The sequence below is a fragment of the Dipodomys merriami genome, unplaced genomic scaffold (genome assembly GCF_024711535.1).
Source record: "Dipodomys merriami isolate MVZ:Mamm:240054 unplaced genomic scaffold, mDipMer1.0.p SCAF_26, whole genome shotgun sequence".
NCBI classification, from domain to species: domain Eukaryota; kingdom Metazoa; phylum Chordata; class Mammalia; order Rodentia; family Heteromyidae; genus Dipodomys; species Dipodomys merriami.
In genome coordinates, this window is record NW_027204048.1 from 7,322,109 (window position 1) to 7,334,095 (window position 11,987).

Genomic DNA, 11,987 nt, shown 5'->3' on the forward strand with positions numbered 1-11,987 from the left:
TCTGTACGGTATTTTCACACACACCAAAATAGAAAACAGCCACACAGAGGTAGATGTAGGAGGATTTTTATCTGAGACCAGTTTGGACAAAATCCAATAAAAATAGAGAAAGCTGGCAATATAGCTCAAGTCATAGAGTGCTTGCCTAGGAAGCTTGCCGACCAGTCTTCAGTTCAGTCATCAGTACCATAAAAGAAAATAAAAAGAACCTAATTGTTGAGTTTGGCTTAAAAAAAAAAAAGCAATAGAGAAGCTGGCTCATATAGAGAAAGCTTCTACCCAGATTTCCACTGAATAATTTACATAAATTAGTGGGCCATCCCTATTGGGTATGTTTTCTATAAGCAAGGGAGTGATGTCCCTATGCTACACTGTGATTGGTTAACATTTTGTACCTGAGGACGCTCAGTTTGCATGTCAGTTTAAGACTTCCGGGGACCGTTTATTCTGGCGGTTGGGACAGGAAGAGGCCTGGAGGAGGGCTGGGAAGTGCAGCTTGTGGTCCTTGAGGAGAACTGTGTGATACATCCAATGATGGCTGTCACCATTGGTTCAGACGTGAAGGCCAGGTGGCCTTGGGCCCTTCTTGGGATGTGCCTGGCCTGAGGCTCCTGAGGGCTCACGCGAGTTTGCCTTCGAATCCTGGGAGGTGCCAGGTGAGAACTTCTGCGAGACAAGCAGAGGCCCAGGCCGATGACGCTGCAATCCAGGACTTGGAGGGGGACTGATTTAATTGGAATCTCAGAGAGGCTTTTCTGCTTAGTCTGGCTTCGAACTGTGATCCTCAGATCTCAGCCTCCTGAATAGCTAGCATAACGCGCATGCACCAACAAATTGCTTTCTTAGATACTTTTTATGTTTTGTTGTCATTTTACATTCTCACATCTGTTTTCTGTATGGATAATATTTTAAAATATACTCAAATTTATTTGCATGTTTATTAGCATCAATTAGTTGTTGATCATTACAAGGTATTTTCATTTTTATATGTCCATATATACATACAATGTACCTTGAACAAATTCACCCAGTCACCTTCCTGTTTCCCCTGTGTCCCTTCTCAAAAGTTTGTACTAGCTCATTATTCCATTTTCAAACATATACATGAAGTATTTCAAGCATATTCACCATCTTTCATCCTGTCTGTTCAACTTCCCCATTTCTGTGAGTACCCATCCCCTGCACTGAAGGACCCATTTTATAATCCTGTCATTTATTTCTAAAGCACATGCTAATTGTTCAAAGGGAGTCTCACATTGTTAAATTGTTCAAAGGGAGTCTCACATTCATGTTTCAGAACATACTATAACCTGACTGATCATGTCCTATCTATGTCCTATCATTCAACAGCTTTTGGTGAGTTTGATTTTACCATTCTTATTTACAGATGTAATATATTTAATTTTTAATTAAAATGTAATACATTTCAGTATTGTTTATCATCTAGCATTCTGTTTTTGCACATCATGAATATATATATATATATATATATATATATATTTTTTTTTTTTGGTGGGTCATGGGGCTTGGACTCTGGGCTGGGCACTGTCCCTCAGATCTTCAGCTCAAGGAGACTGCTCTATTGCTTGAGCCACAGCACCACTTCTGGTTTTCTAGTGGTTTATTGGAGATAAGAGTCTCTCGGACTTTCCTGCCCTGGCTGGCTTTGAACCGTGATCTTCAGATCTCAGCCTCCTGAGTAGCTAGGATTACAGGCATGAACCACTGGCACCCGGCTCATCATGAATATTTTCGTGTGTACATATTATTCTGTATTAGTTGAAAGTTTACATCTAGGTAGAAAATAGTGCCAATAGTTGACCAAATATTCTGGATTTTCTAGCTTTATAATGACATCATCTAGAAATGTTGGTGGTTGCATATTTTCCCTCAATTCTGTGCTCTGAATTTTTTAATGCTCCCTGTGTACTGATAGGTTTTTTTTGGGTACTGTTTAAAAGAAGCAATGATTCCTATTGAAGCCTTCTTTCTGATTTTAAAGTAAATAATTTTAATATTTTTTACTTATAAGTCAGGTATTGATTCCAATTTTCATTAGTTAGGATGAGCCAATCATTACCTTTCATTAATTTTTCACTCCAGTCATTATTTAAAATAGAATAATATAATAGTATAAATAATGTAAGGTAAATTCTCAAACTTTACCACTGGTTCCTTATTTAGTGATAACTGCCTATGCTTTCAGCTCTACAGATGTTCACCTCTCTTCTGTTTGGAGGAAAAGTCATACAATTTGTGAAACTGAGCATCACTTTCTAACCTTGAGGTCAGTAAGGACCAGATTCAATTTTGGGTGAAGGTGTGAAAGCATACAAAAAATAAACGGTATTCTCCTTGAGAGCTTGTTATTATAGATTTACTAGCACACCTTGGTCAAGACTGATGTTTCTTACAAGTTCAGTTATTTTCCTGTTAACTAACATGGAGAGAAGGAAGGAGGAAAAGAAAGGAGAGCATCTATCAGTGTGTCTATTAATCTGTGCATGATGATTTTTTGTCTTTAGCTATGGAGGTGCTTTGCTGGCCTCTCCCTTGAGAATGCATATATGTTCCTTGCCATTGTGTGTGAAGTGAGGCTCTTCCCCGTGCTACTATTTCTCTGCTTCCAGAGAAATCCATCCTCACCAACACCTGAGAGAAAGAACACATTGAGGAAGGTAAGAACCATAGGGACAGACCCCCCCAAAATGGGGATATATATATATATATATATATATATATATATATATATAGTGCATATATATATGCACAATGGAATTTCACTCATTCATTAGAATGAATGATATTGCATAATTTCCAAATAATGAGAAAACTGGAAAAAATTAGATTAAGTGAATGAAGTTAGGCCCAGAGAGATAAAGGATCCCTGGTTTCCTTTATATGTGGAAGGTAGATTTAGCTTCATAAGTAAATATGTTGGGTGGTATGTAAGTGTATATAAATGTATTAAGGGAATACAGTATATTCCAGGGAGATCTCAAAGTGTAAATTCTTTAAAACCCATAATCAAACTTCACCAAAATAAAACACCAGGAAGTAGGTCTTGAAAGAGGTAGAGTGGGGTCAGTGGGGAAGGGGTAGTCAATGAAGAAGAGAAGAGGGGAAACACAGAAAGATTCCAATGTATGTCCTATTTGATGTTGGTGCCCTGCATCTTGTATGCACACTTCTCTAATTTCGGGAGGGGAAGGGAAAAAACAAAATGCTTAAATAGGGATATAGGTTGGCCCACTGTAACAAGACACTATGTTGAAAACGAACTTTACAATTTAGGCGGGAGTGGAGGGGAGTGTAGTTGTGGAGGGGGGAGGGAAGGGATGGTAGGGAAAAAATAAAGAAAGAGGCAAAAATGCTTGATAGACAATATACTCATTACCTTGCTCATGTAACTGTAACCCTCTATACAGTATTTTTACAATGAAAACATATTAAGAAAGAATTAAGAAGAATGAGGGAAGGAGTGAGTGGGACAGGGATGGGTACAGATGTTGAAAGAGTTATCATTGATCAAGAAAATATTGTATTCATAAACTGTTTGTTAAATATACCTCCTTTTACAGCTAATTAAAGTTACGAAAAATTGGATATTTTCTCCATGATGTTTCCACTTCTCCAAATCAAGTAGCAAGACCATGGAGAGTGACATTCTCCTAGGCACTGTCAGAAGAGGGCAGGGTGAGAGTGGCACAAAGTAATATACTGAACTCTCAAAACATCTGTGCAGTGTGCAGCAAGTGCTAGGATTAAATCAAACTCTGAAACTCAGCAACTAATGACTGGGGTCTTGAGAGCTGAGGACTTGAACTCTCCATGACTTGAACCCCATGTCACACCAGGACCCTGAATACCACACTTTCCCCAGGGTTATGTTTCTTGGGTCTGGTCATGGGCCTGAACTCTGGGCCTGGGCGCTGTCCCTCAGCTCTTCACATTAAGGCTAGCACTCTACCACTTGAGCCACAGCTCCACTTCTGGCTTTTTTTCTGCTTATGTGGTGCTGGAATCGAACCCAGGGCCTCATGCATGCACTACCACTGAGCCATCTTCCCAGCCCTCCCCAGGGTTATGTTGATTAAAGGGCTGCTCAAAGCCCATGTCAACTTCCCATCAGAGGCTAAGGTCACCTTTGGACTCATGAAACAAAAGACAACCTGGGAGTTGAGAGGCACCTGGAAATCAGGGTCTATGATCCTGAGAACAGAAAAAGTACTGAGGTGATCTGTGTTGTTTCATATAGAAACCCAATATATTTTTAATAAAAACAGACAAATCATTTTCAGCCACACTAATTATGAGGAAACAAAATGCAAGGACACAGATGAAAATACCATTTTATCCAGGTGCACCAGATAGCTGAACTTGTCTAGGGGAAAGAGAAGAGTAAATAGGTCCAAGACCTGCTTTTCTCATCTTTCTGCATCATTTGGAGAGACCAGATCAAGAGCAGGAAGAAACAAAGTGCTCTGAAAGGTAGGCTCTGTACTTTCTCCCAAGGGGATTTGATCTCTGTGTCTGAGGACCAGAGCCAGGGCACCAAGGATTTCAGTTTGTATAGCCCTTAGAAGGAGTCTGCTGGGAAAGAAATCAGGACTGGAGACACTTCTCAGGTTCTTAAATGAGCTTAAATGTGCTTAAAATGAGGCTGTGATTTCAGCACAAAGCAGGAAGGGTTTAAGAGACTGCCCTCCAGACCCAATTGTAGACCAAATCACTTCTCCAAGAAGCCTGAATAGGAGAGATAACATGTCCTTTCTCTCTCATCCACAAGGGAGGTACTGCAAGTTATAGAGGTTCGCAGAGCAGGAGGTACCTTGTAAATAAAGAAGCACTACATTCCCTTTTGCCTTTCCAGCTCTGGCACCAGTCTTGTAACCATGAACTAAGATTTGCGATCCAGTTTAATCTTTCATGTTTTCTAACAAAAGATGTCTCATTCAGCCTCCTGTAAGATCCAGAGGCCTCCCTCATCTGCCATAACAACAGTCTCGTTTCTCACTTGTGGAAAGACATAGGAGCAGGAGATTCATGATCTAGTTTCCCTTTGACTACTAGGTAAGGATTTTCAACATGTCCTTGTGCTTGCATTTGTATTCCAGGTAATGGAGTTATCTTGGGGTTGAGGAAGACTTCAGGTTGGCTGGGATGTGGCTGAAGCCACAGGATGTAGAGAAGCAAGGGCTGTGTAAATACCTGGGTGTGGTTCAGTGGGTGTCATTGATAGCAGGTAATCACCCTTGTCCAGCTTTGAATGAAGTTTGTCTCCTGTCTCCTACAGCCACCTAGGGGAGCTCAGTGACACCAGCAGCTTTCAGCACTTGTTTAAAGGCGATGCCCTAAGTGAAGTTTTCAACTCAGAATCTCCTACAGCCCTCCATCAATGAGGAACTCTGAGGAGCACATGTTCTCTAGCATTTTGTCCCTGAAGACTTCCCCAACCCCTCCACCTGATTTCTCTCAGCCTCTGGCCTCTACCTTGTCTCAAGTGCAGATGTGTTCCTCAGTTTCTGTTGGGTCATGCTCATCCCAGGATGTGTCTCAAACTCTAGAACCTTTAATTGCTCTAGAGAACATTATTGTGCTCACCACACATTCTTCTCCCCCTTCTCATTCTCCTCAACCTGTGGCCTGCACTGCACTCAACCTGACTCAAACTGGGTCTTCCTCCATGGAACTTCAGGGAAGTCCCGCCAGAAACCACCACACAGAGATCTCCAACCAACAACTCTAGGGTGCCTTCTCCTATCCCAGCCCTTAACCCTGATATCCTGGAACTGCCAGAGATAGTGATTTGAAAGAACAAAGCTGAAAGCTTGTCAGGAGAGATTAAACCTTCTGAATCCTCTGGGGAACAGGATGCAATCATTGGGCAGTGAAAAAGGCATTGCCTTCCCTCAGCCCTTCTGGAACACAAAGGAAAACACAGATGCTTCCTGATTCTCAGGAGGTATTTTTCCCCACAGTGTTGGGGGGGCCTTCCCTTTCTGAACAGTGAGTCCCTGGTGGCTCCTGTCAAAATGTCTGGTCATCCATTAGACTTACCCTCTATTTTGTTCAACAGATTCTCTAAATACATGCAGGTTCAGAGTAAAGTTCCTCCACAATTCTTTTCACCCCAGCCTTGCTGCCTCATTTGGTCTAGTCTCAACACTTCACGCCAGCTTTGCCCTGGCCCCAGCCTCCACCAATGACTGAGTCTGAGGCCCTTGCCCATGTTACATCTTGTGCACCATTCCTAGCATGCCATTCACCTCCAATGAGGACCTGTACATTTTCTGGCCTTACAGCCCAGAAAAAGATCAAATGTCCTAGTCTACCTGCTGTTGAACAGGTAGGAAATGTCCTTGTAATGAAGCACTTGGAAAGTTACGGTATTTTACCCTCTGTAGTCCAACAGTTTCACAAAGCTTTCACTAAAGAGCAGGGTCCCTGGCAAAAGAGAGGCTTTATCAGTCTTCCAGGTGATTTCATCAGCTTTGGGTTGAAGAACAAGTTCGAACATCATCTCCAAGAGAGGCTCCTGAAGTACCTCTATAGAACAGAATTCAAGATCCAGCTGTCTCTTCATGGGAAATTCCCATTAACAGACCAGGCAGAGTTCAAGCATAGGTGTTTACAGAACTCCATCTTTGTAGATGATAGTTGCCACAATATACAAAAGGTAACCTCAGAGTGCTCAGAAGTTTCATGGATGGGAGAACTCCATAAAGGACCTGGAACATTGTAAGAGCAGGATAGTTAAAAATCTGGATAAGGACACAGCTCTTTGTGAATTTTCCACGTATCAAAACTGAGAGAGAATTAGAAATGGGCCATGAAGTCAGGGTTCAGAATACACTTAAATGTATTCTGATTCATTCAAACAAGAACTGCTTATGAAAAAAACATAAAATCACATCTCATCACAAAATGGGAGCAAGGTCCCTATGCTTATTATCCATTCCAGGGTCATGACAGATCATGTGTTGGCCACCCCCCTTGAAAACTCCAAGTCTAGCATGGAAACTGGATCCACCCTTAGAGACCAGAGAAACCTGCAAGGACTCCCCCCCCCCCCCCGAGGTTTTCCACTTTGATGCTGCCATTCAACAGCTACAGGAGGCTCATATTAAGAATCTTTGGCTGAAACCGGGAGCTGGTGGCTCATGCCTATAATTCTAGTTACTCAGAAGGCTGAGATCTGAGGATCGCAGTTCAAAGCCAGCCTGGGCAGGAAAGTCTGTGAGACTCTTATCTCCAATAAACCACTCAAAAACCGGAAGTGGTCTATGGCTCAAGCGGTAGAGTGCTCACCTTGAGCTGAAGAGCTGGGGAGTAGTGCTCAAGCCCAGAGTTCAAGCCCCATGACTGGCAAAAAAAAAAAAAAAAAAGAATCTTTGGCTGAAGTACTAGTGGGACTTGTGTGTAAAGATTTTCAAGCCCACAAATCACCTTACTTTGTAAAAGGCTCCCCCACATGGCAATTTCACAGAGAGCTTCCCTGAACCTGGCCTGTAGTAACTTCAAGGCCAATCCCCCGACAAGGGGGTCCAGTTCCAGGGAGAAGCTCTTCAAAAAGTAACAAAAAATCAACAGATAGTGTAAATCCGAGAGGAACGAATACTGTATAGTAACAACTGTGGTCCCTCAGAGGTCTCTCCAACTGGAGAGGCAAAGGTAGACTGTTTTCTGAGAATACTGGCACTATGATAGTGTTCTAGGATCAGAGGGAAATAGACTAGAACTATCTACAAGCCCAGTAATGGCATATCTGAGACATAAAACTAAGAAAGCTTCTGCTACAGTGTGTCAGTAGGAGAGATCTTTGTTGAATCCACGTCTGAAAGGACAGAAGATCTCAGGGAAATGGCAGAGACATCCAATCTCCAGGACCCATGGTATAGCAAAAGTTTCCTGGATCTGATGAAAAGGAGAATTGTCAGAGGCCCAAAGCCTACAGGAATGAGGCTCTCACAATGCCAGGAGCTGAGCCCTCCTGCCCAGTTCAGGAAAATAAGAACCACAAGGAAGAACTCTTCCTTGTCTCTACCAAAGAAAGGGCAGCATCCTCCAGAAAGTCATTTCAAAAACCAGATAAATAATTTTTGTCAGTTTTTTTTTCCTAGTAAAGACAAAAATCAGGTAGAGTCACTGGAAAAGTCAAAGATCCAGTCAGCCAGTACCCAGAAGCAAGACTTAATTTAACCACAAGCACAATGTTCAAGGACAGTGGAGTTCCTGAAGCCCAGACTCTCCTGTGCACTGTTGGATGAATCTTAGGGAATAAAATGGGATTTCAACAAGAGTCTTTTCCCTCCATGAAAACTTTGCACAAAGAAGAATTTCAGCTTCCCATCTGTTGATATTCCCACTATCATACAGCTCACCTTTCTCACTACCACATGGAATCTTTCTACCTAGAAGGAATCCAAATAAAGAACAGCAGAGTCTCTTTTGCCCAAACCAGCCCCACTAGCCATAGCCATCCATAGCCATAGTCAATGATAGGAGAATCTCATATTGTAACTTCCCTGGGACGACAGCCTTGCCTCCCAGAAAGCCTGCATCTCTACTCAGCCATGCCTGCCAGCATAGGCAAACAAATGTCTCAGGCCAGCATGTACACTGCCCATGGCAGTGTCCTCTTGGTGCGTTAGTGGTCAGTCATGCATACCATGGCTTCTTACATAGTTTCTTGTGAGGTGCATTTTCCTCAGGAGAAACAAGTCCATGCTCAGCAAGTCTGTTTGTGTATAAGAAGATCCTAAGCAAACTGATGATGTCTCCCTCCTCAACTGTGTCTTGGTGCTCAATACACACTTTATTCTCATGAGAGATTTTTTTTCTTTGTGCCGCCACTCAGAGTAGGGATGGTCAGTTTGTGGTCTTCCTCAAAGCAGCTTCTAGAAGGAATGGGCACATGACATAGTGCCACTGAAGACTCACCCCAGCCTAGATCTCTCACTGTGCACCTGAAGAGTCCTCCATTCAGTCACTACAAAACAAACTTCAGAAAGCCTTTAGGATTTTTCAGGATGAGGAAACATGGGAAGACAGTTTACTGACATGTTTTTCAACTCTGTTCAACTGGAACATCTTCTGTACACCTTACTGGCTACACAATGTGTACAGAAGTGTTGACTAACTGTCGTATGTCCTCTAACTGCCATTGACAGTTGAGAATTTTCACAGAAGCTGGCTCAGCCACTGGATGCTGAAGGTCTGTAGGGAAGGCAATGCCACCATTCATGTTTAGTGGTTTTGTTGCCTCTGTTCTTCTTCCTTGGACCACTAGAGTCTGGGTCACACATGAGCATGGATAAGTAGATAAGGAGGCATATGCATTTATAATCAATTCATTCAATTTACTCATTATGTTTTGAAAATGTGTTTCTGAATTCAGTTTTTTTCTCATATAGTATTTGAAAGAAAATTGTCGATGTACTAGTTAAGTTCTAAACCTTGATTATGAACAACTCTTAGACTTTAGTTTTACCTTTCTAATGTGATTGGTTAGGACACTTGGGCAGCTTTAAGAAGTCATATTGGCTGGGTGTTGGTGGCTCATGCCTGTAATCCTAGTTACTCAAGAGGCTAAGATCTGTGGATTGAGGTTCAAAGCCAGCGCAGACAGGAAAGTCTGTGAGACTCTTATCTCCAATAAACCACTCAGAAAACTGAAAGTGGTACAGAGTCTCAAGTGGTAGAGTGCTAACCTTGAGCTGAAGAACTGAGGAACATCGTTCAGGCCCAGAGTTCAATCCTCATGATGACAAAAAAAAAAAAAAAAAAAGAAGCCATATTGATCTTTTAGAGTTTTAATAAAACATTTTTTTTAAAGAGCCCCTGTTGAAAATGTAAGCCATGGAAGGGAAAAAGCAAAATGCTTAAATAAGGATACAGGTTAACCCACTGTAACAATGAGATGTAAAAAACACTATGTTGAAAACGAACTTTACAACTTCAGCAGGGGTGGGGAGGTTGGAGGGTAAGGAGTAGTTGGTAAGGTGGTAAGGAAGGGATGGTAGGGGGAAAACAAAGGAGGAGGCAACAATGCTCAATAGAAAATGTACTCATTACCTTGCTCATGTAACTGTAACCCCTCTGTACAACATTTTTACAATAAAAAACATACAAAAAAAGAAAATGTAAGCCATCTGAGTAAAAAGCAAATAATTTTACATCATAATGATAATTTTTATATAGTATAATAAGATTACTTTGAACATGTTTGCAAACACAAACACATTTGTGCACAAAATTTTAAAGCACACTTCACTGTTTTAGAAAAATGAAAATTGGCCATAAGTTTCCTGGAATTCCAATGGCAAAATACATTTTTGCCCATTGCATGATAGAACCACATGCTTAATGCTTGAAAAACAAGCAACACCAACATACTAGACTTTTTAAAAAAATTTGGGAGTGAGACATATTAGCATATAAATTGACCTTTAAATACCTACAGGAATGAAGAAGGAGTAAGCTTGGTGGAAGAGTGGGATCATGTGAAAACCCACTGTGGGGCCTTTGTTTCTTCCTAGGTGGGTGTGGATCTCCAGGGCCTGTAGAGAATTGGCGTGGAGAGACGAGTTCTTCCTAGAGTCTATAGTAAATTCCTAGAGGAGTTTTGCCTGAAGGGAGATATTAAGCATCCAGATTCTGAAATGATTAGACTCAGGAAAGACAAAGGACTGGTTTATTTTAGGCATGATATCTAAAGTGCTCCCCTTATGGGATTTTGGGTGAGAAAAGGAGAGAGAAGTAAAAAGGAGAACCTGGCCCCTATGTGTTTGCTGGCCAGGGACTGTCAGTGATGGAGTTCAAGCAGGGCCGTTAGCTTGTTGCAGTGACTACATTTAAAGACACAGCTGCTTTACCTTTTGAGTCTTGCAACCACCCCACGTTGGGCCAGCTACACAAGAAGGCAGGAATTTTCTTAAAGAGGCAGGAGGAATTTTTTTAGAGGACAGACAGTTTACTGAATGCAAAGGGAGAAAATGTACTTATTGGAACAAAAGTTGAAAAAGGACCAGAAAAGAAGAGGGGGGCATGGAGAGACATAGTTTTAGCTAAAAAAAACATTAAGCCAGTATGGCTAGCATTGAGAGGGAACCTACAGTTGGGGTCCCTATGACCCTGCCCCTGTCCCAACTCTCAAGGGCACAATCACAGAGGCAGAGAGAGGAAAAGCTTTGTACAGAGATGATTTCCTTCCATTTGCCTGAGTGCTTGCAGAAATTATATAGGTCCCATAAAGTACTGGTGTCCAGTGTCCCATGAAAAGACCACAAGTACTCATTGTAGAATGAATATTGGAGCTAATTTGATTATGCAAGTGTATAAGCTCATGAGGCTTAACATCAGGCAGAAGCTTAAGGGCCTCTAGGTTGTGTAAAAGGCAGCCCAGAGGGGAATCCGAGGTATTTGGGATTGGGCCCCTCCCATGGTGAGTGTGCAGAGTTGATGCTAGAGATCCACGGGCATGCCCAGTGGGACTCTGGTCAACTAACAGAGGGAGCAGGCAGCAGAGGGGTTGTCACCCACAATTGCTGGGTCCTGAGCACAAAGGAATGCAACAAGACGGGTCGGCCCCATGCAATTATTCCATCCCTTGGCCTATACCAACCTTCTAGAGGCCTAAGCCGCCGAGGAAAGGGCTCAGAACTCAGTACCAGACTTTCACCCTTGTGAACTCCAATCCCTGACACTGAATGGTCACTCACCCAGAAAAAATGTCAGATTGGTGACTGGTGGATGTAGAAAAAGCACTCGGTCAGGAGGCAATCACCTCAGCGGTCCTGTGGGAGCTCCTGAGTTTGCCACCCTAGATCTGCTCAAATTTCCTGAGGGGAAGAGCAAGGACCACTAGGGGAACTTAGATCTGAGTGATGGCACCAATGAACGCCTCAGTCTGGAAGACCACATGGATACTAAGTCATGTACAGCAAAGTGTGATGTCAGCAAGCTGGCAAGCTGACTCTCTCAGG

At 42.3% G+C, this 11,987-nt stretch overlaps 1 long non-coding RNA gene across 1 annotated transcript; it reads left to right on the forward strand.

Annotated features, from left to right (window-relative positions):
- The first annotated feature begins 506 nt into the window (after window positions 1-506).
- LOC138836946 (uncharacterized) lies at window positions 507-2,672 on the forward strand. Its single transcript, XR_011375125.1, has 3 exons — window positions 507-656; window positions 2,207-2,287; window positions 2,526-2,672. It is a non-coding gene; the product is annotated as an uncharacterized lncRNA (long non-coding RNA).
- Window positions 2,673-11,987: the final 9,315 nt, after the last annotated feature.